At 33.9% G+C, this 21,452-nt stretch overlaps 1 protein-coding gene and 1 pseudogene across 1 annotated transcript in view; both read right to left on the bottom strand.

The window, feature by feature from the left end:
• Nucleotides 1-21,452, bottom strand: part of MDGA2 (MAM domain containing glycosylphosphatidylinositol anchor 2) — a 990,863-nt gene that overhangs the window by 804,436 nt on the left and 164,975 nt on the right. The window lies entirely within an intron of this gene.
• Nucleotides 12,134-14,422, bottom strand: LOC138156904 (vacuolar protein sorting-associated protein 26C-like; annotated as a pseudogene).

Raw genomic sequence — 21,452 nt, 5'->3', positions numbered from 1 at the left:
TATGCTCCTATGGACATAAGGGGATGTTTGTTGTTACTTAATTTGTTATGAACTCTATGTTTTATATACATATATATATATATGTATGTGTGTGTGTGTGTTATGTCCCTTCTCGCTGGATTAATAACATTTAATGTATTAGTCAGAGTTCATGACCTATGGTTTTACTGAATGGTGACCCAAAGATTACCTGAAATGTGGGGAAGGTTTTTAGGGGAACGGGCCTATGTGCTACTTAAAAAAAAATCATACCTATGGCACAAGAGCAGGCAAGTTTCATTCTGAAGTCTGACAGCATTGTATATGGGGAACAGAGGGAATTCTAAAATGTTTTCAACTACTGAGTGATACTGACTCTTATTTTTGACTTTGTTTTTAAGTAAAAAATTGAAGTAGAGTTGAAAATACCCAAAAGAAAAAAGAACATACCCCAAACCTTTAAACTTTAATATCTGCTTCACTCCAAAGTTTTAAAATGAATAGGAAAATGTAAAACCAAATTAAAATGTAATCTTATCAGAAAAGCAGAGAGACAGCATGTCACAGATCTGAAGTTGGACACCAAAATTTCAGTTGTCTGAGCAGCTCCATAAAAATATAAGTTTAATAGAAGGTACAGATCTGAATTGGCACCGGGAAATTCCTCACCTCAACCAAGGAATTGCTTATACAAATAAAATCACAGATCTAGTTTAAATCAATGTATGTGTGTATGTATATGTGTACACACACACACACATGCACAAGAATGTGTATGTTTGTACATATTACACTACTGATGATGAAGTTCTTAGGGGTTCCATGAATTGTTTTCCTATTTGGGAATATAAATAGTTTAATCTTATTAACCCATTATGATTTTCCTTTCATATTCATTTTTATTCTTCTCTTTTTATCAAGAATATTTCAAAGTTATCAATTTCATTTGATATCCACTTTTTCCTACTGAAATATAATACTCAGTTTTTCTGAGTAGGATGTTCTGAGTCATAAGCCAGAATATCATATTCTAAACTGTACATTTCTTTTAAGGGATAGCTACTGAATTGTATGAGATCTTGACTGTGTCTCTATGTTATTTAAATTGCTTCTTTCTGTCTGGTTGCAGAATTTTCTCCTTGATCTGAGAGCTCTGGAACTTGGCTATAATATTCCTGGGAGTTTAAATTTTGGGATCTCTTTCAGAAGGTAATTGGCAAATTCTATCCATTTCTATTTTTCCATTTGGTTCTAAGTTATCTGGGCATATTTTTTTATAATTTCAATTTAACTCTTTTTTGGAAAAAAAATTATAATTTTGGGTGTGAAAATATCTCTTTCCCTCTAGTTCCTCTTTTATCCATTGAAAAGGCAAACAATATGGTATCTACTTTACAAGTGAAGTCATACAAAATATTTTCCATATTAGTCATGTTGGGAAAAAGGATGAAAAATAAAGAAAGTGGGAAAAGTATTCTTCAGTCTGCTTTAAGAGTTCATAAGTTCTCTCTCTTAGGTGGATACCGTGTTTCCCCGATAATAAGACCTATCCCGAAAATAAGCCCTCCCCTTACTGTGTAAGATTCCTCTAAAATAAGCCCTCCCCTGAAAATAAGCCCTATTGAGATTGCTACTGTAGTGAAGGTGATCCCCTGCGCTACACGCTACATTATGGTACCCTCTGTATGCACCGTCCCCCCCCCGGGTGAAACACACGCCGCGCTCCGAGCTGCATCCAATCAAAGCTGCAGCAGTAAGCGTGTCATCCTGTTCTTTATTGAATTCATTACTGAATAAAGGTATATTTTTTTGTTCACATTTACCTGTTTATTAAAATTGCTGTCAATGTTCATTAAAATAAGCCCTCCCCTGAAAATAAGCCCTCTGGTGTTTTTCTGTCCAAAAAAAATATAATAAGACAGTGTCTTATTATCAGGGAAACACGGTAGCATTCTTCATCATGAGCCCTTTGGAATTGCCTTGGATTATTTTATTGATTAGAGTAGCTAAGACTTTCACAGGTGATCATCACAATATGGTTGTTACTGCATATAATATGCACACCACTTTGCATTAGTTCATATTATTCTTCCAAGATTTCTCTGAAATCATCCCCCTCATCATTTCATATACCATAATATTATTCCATTATAATCATATAATTCAACTTGTTTATCCATTCCACAATTGATGAACATCCCCACAAATTCTAATTCTTTGCCATCACAAAAACAGTGTCTTTAAATATTTTTGTACAAATAAATCCCCTCTTTTCTTTGATCTCTTTGAGATGTAGACCTAGTAGCGGTATTACTGGGACAAGAATATGTACAGTATTATAACCCTTTGGAAAAAAGATACAAATTTTTCTGCAGAATGGTTTGACCTGTTGATCTGGAGAACATCAATGTCCCTATCTTCCCATGTTACCTCCACATTTGTTTTTCTCTTCTTCTTTCAGGTTAGCAAATCTTATGGGTGTAAGGTGGTACCTCAGAGTTGTTTTAATTTTTGTTTTTGTGATTTATTCCAGGAATGCAAGGATGGTTCAATATTGGAAAAACTATTAGTATAATCAATCATATCAACAACCAAACTAGTAGAAACCATATGATTATCTCAATAGATGCAGAAAAAATCCTTTGACAAAATACAACACCCATTCCAATTAAAAACATTAGAAAGTATAGGGAAAAAAATAGAGTCTTCCTTGAAATAATAAGTAGCATCTATCTAAAACCATCAACAAGTATCATATGTAATGAGGATAGGCTAGAAGCATTTCCAATAAGATTGGGGGTGAAACAAGGATGTCCACTATCACCCCTCTTATTCAGTTTGGTATTAGAAATGTTAACTGTAGCAATAAGAGAAGAAAAATAAATTGAAGGAATTAAATTAGGCAAAGAAGAGATTAAGCTATCACTTTTTGCAGATGATATAACAATATACTTAGAGAATCATAGAAAATCAAGTAAAAAACTACTTGAGATAATGAATAAATTTAGCAAAGTGGCAGGATAAAAAATAAACCTACATAAATTCTCGGCATTCCTATATATTTCTAAAAAAGTCCAACAGTAAGAAATAGAAAGAGAAATTCCATTTAAAGTTACTGTAAACATTTTAAAATATTTGGGAATCTAATTACAAAGCACTTTTCACACCAATAAAGTCAAATCTAAATAATTGGAAAAACATCAGTTGCTCATGGCTAGGTTGAACAAATATAATAAAAATGACAATTTTTTCCCAAATTACCTTACCTATATAGTGTCATACCCATCAATCTACCAAAAAATCATTTTATAGGGTTAGAAAAAAATAGTAACAAAATTCATCTGGAAGAACAAAAGGTCCAGGAATATCAAGGGAATTAATGAAAAGAAATGCCAGGGAAAGTGGCCTAACTATACCATATTTTAAAACATATTATAAAGCAGCAGTCATCAAAACTACTTGGTACTGACTGAGGAATAGAGCAGTGGATCAGTGGAATAGATTAAGTACATGAGAGAGAGTAGTCAATGATTATAGTAATCTAATGTTTGATAAGCCTAAAGACACCAGCTTCTGGGATAAGAACTCACTATCTGACAAACACTGCTAGGAAAACTGGAAAAGAGTATGGCAGAAACTGGGTATAGATCAATATCTTGTATCACATACCAAAATAAAGTCTAAATGGGTGCACAATCTAGTTATAAAGGCCAATACTGTAAGCAATCTGGGAGAGCAAGGAATAGTTTACCTGTCAGATGTATGGAGTAGGGAAGAATTTTTATGTCCAAACAAGAGATAGAGAGCATTACAAAATGCAAAATGGATAACTTTGAATATATTAAACTGAAAAGGTTTTTGTACAAATAAAGCCAATGTAACCAAGATTAGGAGGGAAGTGGAAAATTGGGAAAGAATTTTTGTAACCATTGTTTCTGATAAAGGCCTCATTTCTAAAACTTACAGAGAACTGATAAGGAAACAAGTCATTCCCCAATTGATAAATGGTCAAAGGACATGAACAGGCAGTTTTCAGAGGAAGAAATTAAAGATATCTATAAGTATAAAAAAAATAACTCACCATTGATTAGAGAAATGCAAACCAAAACAACTCTGAGGTACCACATCTCACCAGTCAGATTGGCTAAAATGACAGAATAGGAAAATGATAAACACTGGAGAGGATGTGGAAAAATTGGGACACTAATGCATTGTTGGTGTAGTTGTGAACTGATTCAACCATTCTGAAAAGCAATTTGGAACTATGCCCAAAGCTATAAAAAAAAAAGTACATACTCTTTGACCCAGCAATACCACTTCTGGGGCTATATCCTAAAGAGATCATACAAGTGAGAGGAAGACCTATATGAACAAAAATATTTATGGCAGCTCTCTTTGTGGTGGCAAAGAATTGGAAATTTAGGGGATGCCAAACAATTGGGGAGTGGCTAAACAAGTTGTGATGTATGACTATAATGGAATACTACTGTGCTATAAAAAATGAGGAGCAGACACACTTCATAATATCCTGGAGAGACTTATATGATACGATGCTGAGTGATAAGAGCATAACCAGGGAATGTTTGTACAGAATTACAGATACACCGTATCTGTGATGACTAACTTTGATAGGTTGGGCCCCTCTCAGCAATGCAAGATTATAAGACATCTCCAAAAGTTTCATGATGGAAATGGATATCCACATCCAGAGAAATGAACTATGGAGTTTGAATGCAGATTGAAACAAACTACTTGGTCTCTCTCTTTTGTGTTTTGTTTTGTTTCACTCCTTCTTTCTCATTGTTCACTTCATCGGTTATAATTCTTCTTTACAACCAGACTAATGCTTAATGCAAAGGTATTTGTAGAGCCTATATCAGATTGCATACCACCATGGTGGGGGGAGGGAGGGAAGGGGGGAAGAGGTGGGAGGAGAGGAAGATAGAGAAAATTTGGAGCTCAAGGGATTGTGGAACTGGATGTTGTAAACTAAAAGTAGATAAACAAATCTAATAAAATAAAATTTTAAAAAAAGAAAAATTTTTCATTTTTGTAAACAGTGATTTAGAGAACTTTTTTCTATGACAACTAATAGTCTATTCATATACTTTGACAATAGAGGAATGGCTCTTATTTTTATAAATATAGCTTGGTTTCCTATATGTTTGAGAAATTAGGTCTTTGTAAGAAAAAATGTAAATATTTTTCATAATTTTATGCTTTCCTTGTAATTTTTACTGCATTGGTTTAACTTGTGCAAAAACTTTTTTTTTTATTTCATGCAATCAGAATTATCCACTTTATTTCTCATGATCCTCTGTATCTTTTGTTTGGTCATAAACTCTTCCCTTATCCATGGATCTCACATGTAAACTTTTTTTCCATGCTTCCTTAATTCACTTAAACAGTCCTAAATGTCAAAATCATGTACCCATTTTTACCTTACTTTGGTGTGCAATGTGAGATGTTGGTCTATGTCTATTTTCTGACAAATTGATTTGCAGTTTTCCCAGCAATTTTTGTCAAATGGTGAATTCTTGCTCCCAAACCTTGATTCTTTAGGCTTATGGAACATTAGATTACTATGCAAATTTACTATGGTATATTGTGTGCCAATCTATTCCACTGATCCACCATTCTATTTCTTAGGCAGTATAGAATTATTTGATGATTAGCATTTTATTTTAAATTTGATACTGCTGTTCTCTTCCTTATTATATTTCATTGATTCCCTTGATATTCTTAAATTTTTGTTATTCCAGACGGATTTCATAACTTTTTCTAGCTGTATAAAATAATTGTCAGTTTGGCATGACACTTAATAAGCAAATTAATTTAGGTAGAATTTTTAGTACATTGGCTCAACCAATCCCATGAGAAATTACCATTTCACCAATTTTTAATTTTGTTTTATTCAGGTAAAAATGTGTTTTGTAATTGTGTTCATATATTTCTGGAGTGTTTCATGTCAAGCAGACTTCCAAGAATTTTATATTGTCTATTATTATTTTAAATGGAATTTGTCTATCTCTTCCTGCTAGGTTTTGTTGGTAATACATAGAAATGCTGATGGTTTATGTGGATTCATTAATAATACTGCACCTTTGCTAAAGTTGTTCTTTCAATTAGCTTTTGTTGATTTTCTATGGTTTTCATCACATCTCCTGCCCCCCCCAATAAAAGATAATTCTCTTTCCTTGTTGCATATGCTATTGCATCAACTTTTTTCTTGCTTTCTTGCTATAGCTAGTATATCTAGTACAGTATTGATTAATAATTGTGAAAATGGACCAAATTCTTGTTTCACTCCTTGGGAAAATTTATAATTTTTTTATCATTAAAAATAGTGGTTGCTCTTGCTTTTAGATAGATACTATTTATCATTTTAAGAAAGTCTTCATTCTTTCCTACTTCACTGAATTCGTAGATCTTAAAAAAATTCAAAAATCAAATGACAGAGATGGAGGAAAAATAAAAAAGAATAATCCAAGAAAAACAAGAAGGACATGAAAGGAAAGGAAACCAACTAAAAAAGGATATACAGAATCTTAAGGAAGAAAAGGAAACCTTGAAAATTAGAATAGGGCAAAGTTAAGCCAGTGAAACTATAAAAGATCAAAAAATGTTTAAACAATATATAAATAATGAAAAATAGAAGGGAAAGCGAAATATCTTATAAGAAAAACAACAGATTTGGAGAATACATCAAGAAAAGAAAATATAAAAATAACTGGACTATACAATAATACAGGAAATAATTAAAGAAATTTGTCCATTAGCATTTGAACAAGGGGAGAAAGTAGAAATTTTTAAAAAAATCCATCAATCACCACTTAAAAGAGATTCTATGAGGAAAACTCATGGGAATATCCTAGTCAAATCCCCAATCCCCCAGTTCAAGGAAAAAATATCAAAAGCATTCAGATTAAAACAATTTAAATAGGATGGTGCCACAATTAGAATTACACAAGACCTAGCATAAGCGACATTAAAGGACCACAAATCTTGGAACATATCATACTGAAGAACAAAAGAACTGGGGCTCCAACCAAAAATATCATACCCTGCAAAGTTAAGTATTATCCTGAATGGGAAAAATGAACATTTGGTAAACTCTCAGACTTTCAAGACTTTGTTTAAAAAAATACTGAACTTAATAGAAGATTCAACATACAAGAACCAAGAGAAAAATAAGTTTCATAACAAAGACTGATACTAAGGAAATCCATAAGGACAGACTTTTTACTTTTTATACATGTAAAATTTAGAACGAATGTCTAATATTCTTATCAAAAATTAGGTAGCTCATAAGAAAGATTGGGTCAAGCCTGAGTATGATATAAATTTAAAAATTAAAACCACTTAGGAACAGCTTAAAAGAGTAATTATTTTATATAAATGAGGTGCAAGAGGAAGAAATGATACAGAGCAATTAGATGGGGGAGGAGGACTGGTAGTTCTGGTAAACTACTTTCATCTGGAATGGGTTTAAGAGGGAACAATACATCTATATTTAGAAGAGTAGAAAAGACTTCTAAATTCAGAAGAAATAAAATAGTAGGGGCATAGGGAGGGGGGAGGTGACAAGGGAGGGATCTTTAGAGGGGAGGGTTCAGTGAATAGGTAAAATAGGGGTATAGAAAGGTGTTCAGATTTATGGGAATGAGAGGATAGGGAAGGGATCCTTGGAGGAAGGTAGTCAAATCATAGGAGGGTAAGGTAGTGGGTAGAAGTAAAGTAGAGGAGGCAGGAGGGATAAGAAACAAGAGATATGCACATACATAAAAACAATGATCAGCATTACGTTTGGGAAAGTATATGTCTAAAGTATGCATATATGTCTATTGTGTGTGTGTATATGTATATATATATATGTATATATAGTTATAGTTATAGAGAAACATATCTAAACCTTTTGTGGCTTTTGGGGAGGGAGGTTGAAGGAGAGGGGGAAAAACAAAGTAAAAAAGTGCACAGCAGAGAACAAAAGAAAACTCACAAGGAAACAAAGAATAGATGGACAGTTCTCAACATGAGGATTACTTATCATAAAGGCTTTCTTGAAATGAAAATTTATTGTTACATATTTTGAATCCTCTCTTATGTGCTGTGATGCACACAAATGCTTTTTTTCTTTCTAACTTTGTATTTAAGTTCCAATATATAAGTTTATGATATGTTTCTGTTTCTTTTCTCCATTCTGTATTTATGTTCTGGCATTTGAGTCTAAAATAAAATTTTGAAATAAATAAATAAACATTTTATTTTTTCTTATGTTAATCTGTTAAAATTTTGAGGATGAACTTCATCAGTGGTGCATTCACTTTTCATTTTTGAAACTGTTTGTTCTATTTTCTTCTTTCTTTTAAAAAAAAACAAGCCAATTTAACTTGTCTTAATTTTCAATTTTATTAATCTTTCTTGATCTTCAGAATTTCTACCTTGATGTTCAATTGGAGTAAATTTGATATTTGTCTAAGTTTTTTTTAATTACATGACCATTTCATTCATCTACTCTTTTTCTCTTTTACTAACATAAGAGTTAAAAGATAGTCATTTTCCCCTAAGTACTACTTGAGCTACATCACACAAATTTTGGCATGTAGTTTCATTATTGTCATGATTTTTAGCAGAATCAATGATTATTTCTATGATGTGTTCTTTGACCCATTCATCCTTTAGGATTAAGCTATTAATTTCTATTTAATTCATGATCTATATCACAAAGGACCTGGATTGAATGTAATCTTTGTTACATTATAATCAGAAAACAATACACTTAATTTTTATGCTTTTTAGAAATTGTTTGTGAAGACTCCATGCCTAATTACCTGGTCAGATTTGTGAAGGTGCCATGCATAGATGAAAAACAGGTACCATCCTTTTATGCTGTACAATATTCTCCAGAAGTCTATAGTATCTAATTATTCTAAAATTATAATTATCTCTTTAACATTTTTCTTATTTATTTTACGGTAAGATTTATCTAGGTCTGAGAGGGGAAAGTTGAAATTTTCCATTTGTATAATTTTGCTTCTATTTCCTCCCACAACTCATTTAACTTTTCTTTCAACAATTTTGTTTCTACACCATTTGTTGCATATATGTTCAGTATGAATATTACTTTGCTGTCTGTGGTACCTTTAAGCAAAATGTACTTTGCCTGATTATCTGTCTTAAGTAATTTTTGCTCTATTTTTGCTCTAACTCTGTCTGAGATCATGACTAGGTCCCTTTCACTTCAATTAAAGTAAAATAAATTCTATTCCTGCCCCTTATTTTAATTATTTCTGTGCCTTTCTGTTTCAAGAATGTCTTCTAATGTATATTGTCTTGCATATATCTTGTGAACATATTGTTGGATTCTGGTTTCTAATATATTCTGCTATCTGCTTCCATTTTATGAGTGAGTCCATCCCATTAATATTCACAATTATAACTAACTCTATTTCCATTCTTTCCTTTCTCTCCTATTTTTCCTTTTCTTTTTCACCCAGTCCTCCCCTCAATGATATTTTTTGTTTTGTGCCACTAAATCTCTCAATCTGTCTTCCTTCTCATTCACTCTACTTTCTCTTAGCCCATTCCATTCACTACTTCCTTCTTTGGTCTTTGCCCAACTATGTGAATGCACACACACACACACACACACACACACACTTTATATCTGTAATATATGAGAGGGAGAATAAAGTTTAAAGTTTAAGTGTCACTAGCTCTCCCTCCTCCTATTTTCTTCACTGTATAAAGTACACCTGGTACATCTCTTTTATGTGATATATTTTTTCCATTCTTCCTCTGTCTTCTCCCTTCTCCCAAAGGAACCCTCTTCCTTGTCCCCTCATTTTATAAAATCATCTAAACATAATGGGTTCAATACCATTCCCTTTTGCAGAGTCCATCCACCAACCCTAAAAATGATAAAATTCTTAGGAGATATATGTATCATCTTCCTTTATAGGAATACACTTAGTTTAAACTTGAGTTCCTTATGACTTCTCTTTCATGTTAACTTTTATGTTTCTCTTGAGTCTTGTATTTGAAATCAAATTTTCTATTTAGTTACAATCTTTTCATCATGAATACTTGAAAGTCTTCTATTTCATTAAATATCCATCTCTCTCACCTCCCGCCCACCCCACCTCCAAACCCTGCCAAAGGAATATGCTGTTTTGCTGAATAGATTAATCTCTGTTGTAATCCTAGTTGCTTCACCTTCTGGAATATCAAATTCCAAGCTGTCCACCCTTTTATCATTGTAACTGTTAAATCTGCATAGCTGCTAAATCAGTGTGCTTCTGACTGTGGTTCCATGGACCTTGAATTTCTTTCTGGCTACTTTCAACATTTTCTCCTTAACGTAGGAACTCTGGGATTTGTCTATTATCATCCTGAGAGTTTTCACTTGGAGATATCTTTCAGACATTGATCATGTATTCTTTCAATTTATATTTTTCCTACTAGTTCTTAGGAACCTGAGTTCTTATATTTTTCTGTGAAAATAAAATATTTTTATTAAAACAGAAAGAAACATTATAAACTTAACTGTTAAAACAAACATAAAATAAGAAAAAATACGTGTCATGAGCCCAGCAGGACATAAGAGAGAATTCAAAATATATAGTAATAAATTTCTATTTAAAGAAAACCTATATATTAAATACTGTGCATTATGTTGAGAGCTGTCCATCTTTTCTTTGCTTCCTTGTAGGTTTTCTTTTGTTCTCTACTGTACACTTTTTACTTTGTTCTTTTTTCTCTCCTTCCCCCTACAACTCTCCCCAGACTTCAATTAAGCATGGTTATATTTATATATAGATATATACATACATGTGTACATATATATGCATATATACATATACAAAAATATGCTCTCACTAACAGATTCTACCTCTAATCTTTGTTTATATGTGTGTATATCTCTTATTTCTGATCCCTCCTGACTCCTTTACTTTACTTCTACATACTACCTTGCCCTATTACTTAGCCTATGCCCCCTGCAATGAACACTCCCTTATCCTCCCTTTCCCATAAATCAAAACACCCTTTCATACTCCCTTTTGACCTATTCTCTCACCCTCCTTTCTAAAGATCCCTCCTTTATCCTCTCATTTCCATCAATCTAAACACCCTTCTATATCCCCCTTTATCCTATTCCCTCAGCCTCCCCTCTAAATATTCCTCTCTTATCTCTCCCCCCTCCATAACCACTTAGTGTTTTTTACTTTCTAAATTTAGAAGACTATTATACTTCTCTATAGACGTAGATATAGATATAGATAGATTGACAAATAGATATTGTCCTCTTAAATCCATTCCTTATTAAAGTAGGTTTCCAGAACTAACAGACCTCCATAACCATCTAATTCCTCTGTATCAATTCTTCCTCTTGCACCTCATTTGTATAAAATAATTACTCTTTTTAGCTGTTCCTGAATGGTTTTACTTTTTGAAGTCATATCATGCCCCAATCTTTCTTATGAGCTACCCAAATATTAGTAACAATCTTACCCATACGTTTTATATTTTATGGACACAAAAGGTCCCCTCTAATTGGTCTTTGGAATATACCTTATGTTTCTTTTGCTCATGTATGTCAAATCTTCTATTAAGTTGTGTTGTTGTTTGTTTTTAATAAATTCCTGAAAGTTTGACAATTCATTGAATGTCCTTTTTTTAATTCAAGATTATGTTCAATTTTACTGGTCATAAATTTTCTGCTGGAATTGCAATTCCTTTGCTCTTTAATATACAGTGTTTCAAAATCTGTAATCTTTTAGTGTTGCCACTGCTAGGTCTTCTGTGATTCTAATTTGTCACCACTATATGTAAATTATTTCTTGTTGCTTGTAATATTTTATCCTTTAGCTGGGGGGTTCAGGATTTTATTATATTCCTGTGGGTTTTCCTCATAGGACCTCTTTCAAGTGGTGGTCAGTGGATTTTTTTCTATTCCTACTTTTCCTTCTTATTCTAATGCTTTAGTACAATTTTCTTTAACTATTTCTTGTATTATTGTATAAAGATTCTTTTTTATCATAGTTTTCATTTATTCCAATTATTCCTACATTTTCTCTTCTTGATCTGTTCTCTAGATCAGTTGTTTTTCTTATGAGAGGTGTGTTTCATATTCTCTTTAACTTTTTATTTTTTATATTTTTTTTTATTTTTTCTTGATCTCATAAATTTGCTGGCTATAAAAGAATAGTTTATCTGTCAGCTTTATGGAAAATGGAGGAATTTATAACCAAAGAGATAGAGAACATTATTAAATGCAAAATGGATAATTTTGATGAAAAGTTATTTTTGCACAAAGTCAGTGTAACAAGATAAGGAGGGAAGCAGAAAACTGGGAAAGAATTTTTTAACTAGTGTCTCTGACAAAAGTTTCTTTTCTAAAATATGTAGAGAACTGAATCAAATTTACAAGAAAACAAGTCTTTCCCCAATTGATAAATGGTCAAAGGATATGAACCTGTAGTTCTCAGAGGAAGAAATTAAAGATATCTATTAAATGCTCTAGATAACTATTGATTAGAGATATGCAAATCAAAATAACTCTTAGATACCACATCATACATGTCAGATTGACTAACCTAACAAAGCAGGAAAATGATAAATAGTGGAGATGTGGGAAAGTTGGAACATTAATATGTTGTTGGTGGAGTTTTGAACTGATCCAACCATTCTGGAGAGCAATTTGGAACTATGCCCAAAGGGCCATAAAAATGTGCATACCCTTTGATCCAGCAAAGCTCCACTTCCAAGATCACATTTCTCCTTAGTCTGAAAACACTATCCCTGGCAGTTTTCTCCCCAGTCCACGGACACTATGACTAGCAATAACTCATGTTATTGCTATTATATTATTATATACTATAACTCAATAAGACAAGTGACCCTTTCCCACAATTACTTACGAGTGGGCCCCAGTAAAACAAACTCTTTTTCCATCACAAGAACAAGCTGACCTCTGAAGAAATTCTCTTGTAAAACAGGACTATCTTGTAACCACAGAACTATCATGTACTGATTCCCAAAGTTATCATATTCAATCCAGAGGTCAACTATAAACATCAACTCTCAATATTACCTTGTTACCAAAGTAACAGACCAAAAATATACCCCTTTGCCTGGTTTCCAGTAGTGAATGACACCATTGACCAAGGTTGTAAGTTATCACCTAATTAGCATATCTGCCAGATAATTCACTACTTTTCCTAATATAACCTTTAATATTGTTTCTGTTAAGTGGCAAACTCCTTAGAGAGTTCTGTCTATCTTATTGGTGTTATGATGAACCTTTGCCACCTTGACTTAAAGAATGCTTGAGTCTATGAATTAATTCCAGGCAACCCTGCCCAGAACTTCAGTCTTTGAGGGGTCCCTGCATGCTTTAAACCACAACAAAAGCAGTGACTAGAAATAGCCAAATGTTTTAAAATAACAACCAAAATGAAAATGGGAAGTAATTATAATTATTGGGGCATTATGTTCATTTCTGATCAGAATAATAAAAGAAAAATAACTGAGACTTTTATTCTATATAAAAATCATAAAATATTTGGACTTCCCTTTTATCTCTTCATTTTTGTATGCTTTCATCTTCATACCTCAAATTCTGCAGAGTTTCCATGGAAAATTCTCTGTGATTAGGTGATCATCGTGAAGGAAGACCACAATATTAACTTCAAAATCAGCACTGAAATTCATAGTTTTCAGGGTGGAGCAGGTGAAAAGTCTGGCGAATAACATGTATATGAGAATAGACTTTTGTAAACATCCCCATGAGCAATTTGAATATTCTGAATCCTTGCCATCTCTGTTGTATCCTTCTGCACAATCACAAGTTCCCAAGTTGAACTTACTAACTGAAGCTCTATGTTTTTAATGGCAGTTTCTGAGTACTGAAATACCTCTTGTTAGTGGTTATGTAATAACATGGTTGAGTTGAGATGCTCTCTACTGAGAAATCTAGGGAGGGATACTCTATCATTAACCTTTGTAAGGTTTCAAATGTAATTGAAATTCCACAGTACTTGGAAATTGACTTAATCCTCTGAGGAACAGAATGAAAGATGAATCCATGTCTTTGAAAAGTCCTTGACCAAAAAAGAGCAACACAGATCATATCAAAAGGTATACTGAATATTGACAAGTACACTGTAAGAGGTACCATACAAAACTTTGCTGCCTTTCACATATAGAGCGACTCAAAAGGAATTTCTATTTTTCCACTGAGAAATTTTCCTGGTTTCATGATTTTTATTGAGCTTGTAACAACTTGTATAGAACTGGTATAATAGTTTTACGTGCTCTTTTTATCTCAGTGTCCAGTTCAATTCCCCTAGCTAAGCAGCAGAAGCAACTGGGGCTACTTCTTCCTATTGCTTCCTGTGTTCTCCTATCACCTGATTATTTCACCCTTCTTCTCATCAGTCATGGAGTCACATGACAGTACCTCAGGTTACAGGAAAGATCTCATTCACTTTCCTCTTTCTTTTCCCCATCTCCATTATATGGCTCTGGCAGCCTTCTACATTTACACTGAAAGAAATTATTGTTTCTCTCTCATATTAATACCCAATTATTAAAAACGGGAGACCTCTGCTTTTTTCCCTCTGCTCTATTTCCTTGTCCAATCTGTTAGATTAATATTCTCCTCATTCTGATTATTGCTACTCCACTCAATTAGCTGAGGCTTGGGTAGGGGATATAGACTCTTTGTCTTGATTGCCCAAGGCTGGGGGTAGTCTGGGTATAGGCGTAGTCTCTCTGTTCAAGAGTGATATGATGTCACTCTCAACTCCTCAATGGAATGAGCTCACTTCTCTTCATAAAGTCCACCTCTCACTAATAGTTAACCAATCAGGGTTGATTGCCTCCCTCAGAAACACCCCTCTTCCAAGAGCACATAAACTGTGAGACTGCTTCCATGATTGTCTTTGGAATTTGAGTGTTACTGATCAATTATAAAAAAAATGTTGACATTATTAATAAAATGACTAGTTACCCAGAAATTATGCCTCTTGAACTTTTTTAAATGTTGCAGTTATAGCAAGCAAATAAATGGATCAGAGCCTGACACCCTGGATTCTTAACAAAAAATAAACCCCTATATATCTTGGGCCCACTTGGAGAGTTAGGACTCTGGCTGTGATCCGATTCTCCTTTTTACTAGTAATTAATTTTTTTTTCTGCACAAGGTTATATGTGTGTGTGTCTATAAAACTGTTTTTAATGCTGCAGCTCTCTAATTTCTCTTGCACCAGCAAAGGAATCATTAGTAGAATTTGGTAAAGTCTATTGATAAGACTTCCCCAAACCAGGCTTATAAGGATATATTGAGAGGTGTGCAAAAGTTGTGGGAAGCATTTGCCAAAGAAGGCTTTGAAAGATGCTCTGTTTTTTTTTTTCCTTAGTGGTGATCCAGCAGGGTTGTGACCACCTAAGAAGTTCATTTTGAGGTCATGAGCTGAGTACCTCAGTCCTAGTGCTGAAGTAGGCATGATCTGGCAGCCTCTTACAGATAGATATAAAGGAAACTGAGGCAAGTTGTGAGGGTACCAAGTCCCATAAAAGCTACTAGTCCTGGATAGGATGTTTTCCAAACTGGGAATATAACTTTTACATCTCAGCTTTGGTTTCTGTATGTTTTTGTCTGTGTTTTGTTTTTGTCTGTAGGATATGGTCTGTTTTTGCTAGGTAAGGGGTGCAAAAAAAAAGCAGGGTGAGACTCCCCCAAGCTAAAATGTTTAAAAAGCAGTGATTTTAAAGAGTTCTATTTCTGTCTTTTGATTGCAAGTTTGGAGGTTTGGAGGTAGAATCCAAAAAAGGACTTTCTCAGTAAAAACACCAAGCCCCCCCCCTCCCCATTTGGATGGCATTTTAGCAGGAGCTTTAAACTAATGAAGATAAAGGAAAATCTGATAGAGAGCTAATGAGGGAAAAGTAAAGTAGGCACTTTGAAAAAGGAAATTATTTTTACTCCAAAGTTAAATTCAGGTGTAATCGGATCCCAAAGCTAAAGTTCATAGATTATGCTTAAATAAAATCCAGGTATTGGCTTCCCCCCTACACCAATATATCTGACATCAGGACAATGTGTTTAAGACTGCAAAAATAAGAGATTTTGTGTCTTTTAAGCCACTTTGATCAGGGTTTTTCTATCATCACCTTAAATGCAATCACTTTAGGATTTCAGTAATTTATGTTTGAAATGTATAATTTCAAAATATATCAAAAACTTATTTGAATTCAGGTACTCCTGACTCCAGGGCCAGTGCTCTATTCACTGCACCACCTAGTTGCCCATTTTGTAAAAGCTTTCTTTATAAGTAATATTGGTGAAAGGTTCAAGGGAAATATAATTCTCTTGATTTGTAAATTATTAAGTGTTAACTCTCTCCAGATTCTAAAAATAGCAGGACAGAAATGGGGTGAGTATGACTTTTAATTTGGAAAACAGCTTTTTAGGCAACATAATAGAACTCTCTTGTTAAGTAGGAAGTCATGTCTTTTGTAAGCTATCAACAAGCTTGGGAATCAAAATGGAGGATATGGTCCTCTTGTTCCAAGTGTCATGTGGCAGTTTCTGTTATAGGGAGCTGGGAGAAATCCAATGAACAACATGTTCCTAAGTATAATAATTAAAATCTCTTATATACTGTTGCTTTTAAAATATCTGGCAATGGGTTAGTTGGAAAGTTAATCCCATAATATGAAATGCTTGGAATAAATATAATACTAAATCATTGAAATTATAATTTAAGGTTCTATATGATATTATTTAGAAAATATATGAAGATATGATAGAATATGATCTCATTTGAAGTGGAATTTATTAAAATTGCTGTTGTGATTATGATTATTATAATCTATGGGTCAAGAAGTTTGATAGTAAGCCAAGTTATCCCAGTCATGCTATTTGTAAAACGTTGAAGAAAAGTACCTAACATTATTTTAATAACTCATTGTATTACAAATGTTATTAGAAAAGTTTGCTCTTTTTTAATTCTTTCAGATTATGGATACAATTGTTAAAAGACTGATGTAAATATATATTTTAAAAAATGAATAGCATATTAGTAACTGAGTTAGGTTTGTCAGCACTTTAAAATCTCTGGATCTAGTCCAATTTTTTTAAAAGCAATTGGGGTTAAGTAACTTGCTCAAGGTTACTTAATCGTGCCCTGTCACCTTTGGAATCAATTTGTAGGAAGCCCATACATATTAAATCTAACACTATACAAATATTCGATATGGCAAATGTGTGTATATGTATACATTATATATATATACATACACACATATGCATATATGTATATTTATATGTGTATGTGTGTATGTATGTATCAGTTATTGTGATCTGTGGATCTTAAATGTTTCCTTGTAATGTTCAAAATGAAAATTATTTAACTAACTTTTTCTGTGAAAATTCCTGAAGATTTCTGCCTGTGGAAACTGACCATACCCCCCAATACCAGTTCAGATTCCTTAGGTATCTTCATTGCCTGGTCTGGAAGCAAACTTTCCATCTAGCATCTCATAATATTTTAGCCCAGCACACTATAAGCTAACCTAATGATAACAGGTGTGATTTCAAACTGCATATAAAGTTTGAAATAGGTGAAGGAGAGAAGAGACTGAGAACAGATTTGGCTCTTTAAGAAAGTAGAGGAAAAGATTATACATATAGAGCTGGGAATCATCACCATGTATTTTAGGGAGGGTAAAAGGTAAACATATGAATTTATTATAGGCAGTATTTTTTTCTTTTGAAGTGCAAAGACTACAGGGCCTTGGAAATTAAAATGTTATGATTACTGATTATTAATCTGGATTTGACTTGATTTAAGCCCAAATCTATCCTGAAGGAAATAAGAATGGGTTCTGAGTGTGTTCTCCTATCAGCATAATTATGGTAAGTTAGAACCTAATACAAAAGACATTTATTATTTGGCATTAAGAAATTTGTTAGCTGAGAGATCCAACCAAGTTATCTTATGTCTATTTACCTTAGTTTACTGTTCTGTAAAAAGATAATAATAGCATCCCCTCCCAGGGTCATTGTGGGGATCACATGATTATAAAATTCTTGGCACAGGGTAAATGCTATATGGATTTTAACTGTTTTTACTATTAGAAGTAGTTCCTTTATTCTTGCTAACTTCATATGGGTTTTTAGATGTGATCAGTATATAATACAAAATGATGAGCTGAATAATTTTCTGTGTAAGGTAATTGTAAATTGCATTCACTTCAACTAAGAGCATCTGAATGGTAATGGATTTTGATTCAAGTTACAAATATATGATACTATTCAGGGTATTGTTATGTTTCTGTATTTTTTTACATTTTGAAATTTGGTAAGCTATTACATCAGCTATGTGGTTAGAAAAGCAACTTTTCTTAAAATCTGGATGTTGTTAGATTAAGAATTATACTTTTAAAAGAAAGTAAAAGGGGCAGCCAGGTGGCTCAGCGGGTGGGAGCACTGGTTCCAGTGTCGGGATGACCTGGATCGAATCCGGGCTCAGATACTCAGCACCACACCCAGAAATAACTGGCTGTGTAACCTTGAGCAAGTTACTTAACCCTGACTGCTTTAAAAAAAAAAAAGAAAGTAAAAGAGAAGAGGGCAGAAATTTGTTAGATTATTTTATCAGTCCTGCTGATCTTGTGCTGTAATATTCTATAATTAAGAAGTTAAGCTTCTAGTTCTGCCTATATTTAAGAGGAAGTTTCACTTAAAATGATTTGGCCATCATTTCTGAAGATTGTTAACTAAGTTATTTGGAGTCATTGTTAGGATGTTAAAACCTATCAAGTATTTGTACAGGTGTTTTAAAAAGGAAAATTGATATTTTAGTAATGCATAGGTAAAAGTACAAAGAAAAGGCCTTGTAAAATCTCCTTTCAAAATTTACAAGGATTTTTAGAACCATCTAGTCATATATTCTTGTCAACCCACTGTAAGAACTTGCTGTGTTGTGTAATTCTAATGAGTAAATAGGATACACATACTCCTTGAAAAAAAAAGGGGGCATATAATTTTCAAGCCTGCTTATGATGTAAAGTAAGTTTCATCTGAGGATATATACATTGATAGAGATAGATATATACACACACACACGTGGAGTGTGTGAAGGTTTACAGCAACTGACCGGTGTTGTTTTTCTAAGGCAGGGAATGGGGATCCTGCAGCCTTGAAGTCACATGTGGCTCTCTAGATCCTCAAGTACAGCCCTTTGACTGAATCTAAACTTCGCAGAATAAATCCCCTTAATAAAAGAATTTATTGGCAGAGCCAAGATGGTGGAGTAAAAGCAGGAACTTGCTTGACCTCTCCACAAAACCCTCCAAATATTTGTAAAAAAATTACTCTAAACATATTAAAGAGTTACAAAACCCACAAAATGACAGAGTGAAGCAAATATCCAGTCCAAGACAACCTAGAAGGCCAACAGGAAGGGTCTACCACACCAGGCTAGGAGTGAATCGTGGTTCATGTGGTCCACACTGGCATGGACAGGGTTGGAATAGGCCTCAGGGGACTGAATCATTGGCAACTGTGGCAGTTTCTAGGCTTCTACACCAAAGACAGCATAGAAGAAGGTCAGTGGGAAAACTTTGTGGCATATGGGTGAAAGAGAAGCCCGGTCCAGCCCAAGTCCAGGGTGGTAAAGGTGGTGCTAGTAACTGCAGCAGCAGCAACAATGGTAGCTTCCAGAACAGGTCCACAGATGGTAGGTGATCAAGTGGCTGATCAGAGGGGGATTACAGGGATCTCTTTGCTGGAGCAGAGGCAGACTCCTCTCGCTTTGCCCTGCTTGGATCTGGGCTGCAGTACTGGGTGGCAGTCCTGAGGTGAGCAGGAGTGCTGGCATGGTGTAGCTTGTGGTACAGTGGAGAGGGAATCTTCCTCACCATTCCAAAGCAGAAAAGAGTGCTTGGGAGGGCAGACCATAAGGCCAGGAGAGGAGTAACACCTCTGCTTTGAATATATCACTTTAGAAGAGCTAAAAATTTACAAGTCCCTAAAAGTTTCTGTGAAAATAGCTATACAAGGGAGCAGCTAGGTGGCACAGTGAGTAAGAGCGCTGGCCAGAGTCAGGAGGACCCGAGTTCGGTTCTGGCCTGAGACACTTAACATCCATTCACAAAAACTAGCTGTGTAACCTTGGGCAAGTTACTTAACCCCAACTGCCCTCCAAAACTAAAAAGAAAAAAAATAGCTATACAAAACCCCTCAAACCTGGGTAATTACACCTACCACCATGATCACCCCCATCCCCACTGGAGGCAGAGACCTACATTGACAAAGAGTAAGAAACTCAAATATTTGCCTGGGAAGATGAGAAAACAGCATAAAAATCTCAGAATATACAATATTAATTTGGTGACGAAGAGCAAAACGTATAACCAGAAGAAAACAACAAAGTAAAAGCTACTACACCCAAAGCCTCCAAGAAAAATATGAATTGGTCACAGACCATAGAAGAGCTCAAAAAGGACTTTGAAAATTATGTAAGAGAAGTAGAGGGAAAATTGGGAAGAGAAATGAGAGTGATGCAAGAAAATCATGAAAAATGAGTAAACAGGAAATCCAAAAAATACTGAAGAGAATAATACCATTAAAAATAGACTAACCCAAATGACAAAAGAGGTCCAAAAAGTCAATGAGGAGAAGAATGCCTTAAAACACAAAATGGACAAATGGAAAAGGAGATTCAAAAGCTCACTGTAGAGCATAATTCCTTAAAAATTAGAAAGGAGCAAATGAAAGCTAATGTCATTATAAATCAAGAATTATAAAACATAACATATATATACATATATATATAACATAAGAATATAAAAGAATAAAAAACTAGAAAACAATATGAAATATCTAGTTTTAAATCCCACTGACCTGAAAAATAGATCCAGGAGAGATAATTTAAAAAATTAATGGCCTACCTAAAAGCCATTATCAAAAAAAAGATCCTAGGCATCATCTTTCAAGAAATTATCAAGGAAAACTGGCCTGAAATTCTAGAACCAGAGGGTAAAATAGAAATTATAAGAATCCATCAATCACCTCTTGAAGGACATTCCAAAAGTAAAACTCCTAGGAATGTTGTAGCCAAATTCCAGATCAAGGGGGAAATATCACAAGCAGTCATAAAGAAACAATTTGAGTATTATGGAAATATAACCAGGATAACACAAGATCTAGTAGCTTCTACGTTAAGGGATTGAAGGGCTTGGTATATGATATTCTGGAGGTCAGAGGAGGTAGGATTAAAACCAAGAATCATGTACCCAGTACAACTGAGTATAATACTTCAGGGGGGAAAATGGATATTCAATGAAATAGAGGGCTTTCAAGTATTCTTGATGAAAAGACCAGAGCTGAATAGAAAAATTTACTTTCAAATATAAGAATTAAGAGAAGCATGAAATGGTAAACAGGAAAAAGAAATCATCAG

The sequence above is a fragment of the Petaurus breviceps genome, unplaced genomic scaffold (genome assembly GCF_028583685.1).
Source record: "Petaurus breviceps papuanus isolate PSGF00001 unplaced genomic scaffold, PetGlider_PUasm1.0 164, whole genome shotgun sequence".
In the NCBI taxonomy this organism is placed as follows: domain Eukaryota; kingdom Metazoa; phylum Chordata; class Mammalia; order Diprotodontia; family Petauridae; genus Petaurus; species Petaurus breviceps.
Note: the sequence above shows the minus strand (reverse complement) of the source record. Positions and strands in the feature narration are given on the sequence as shown.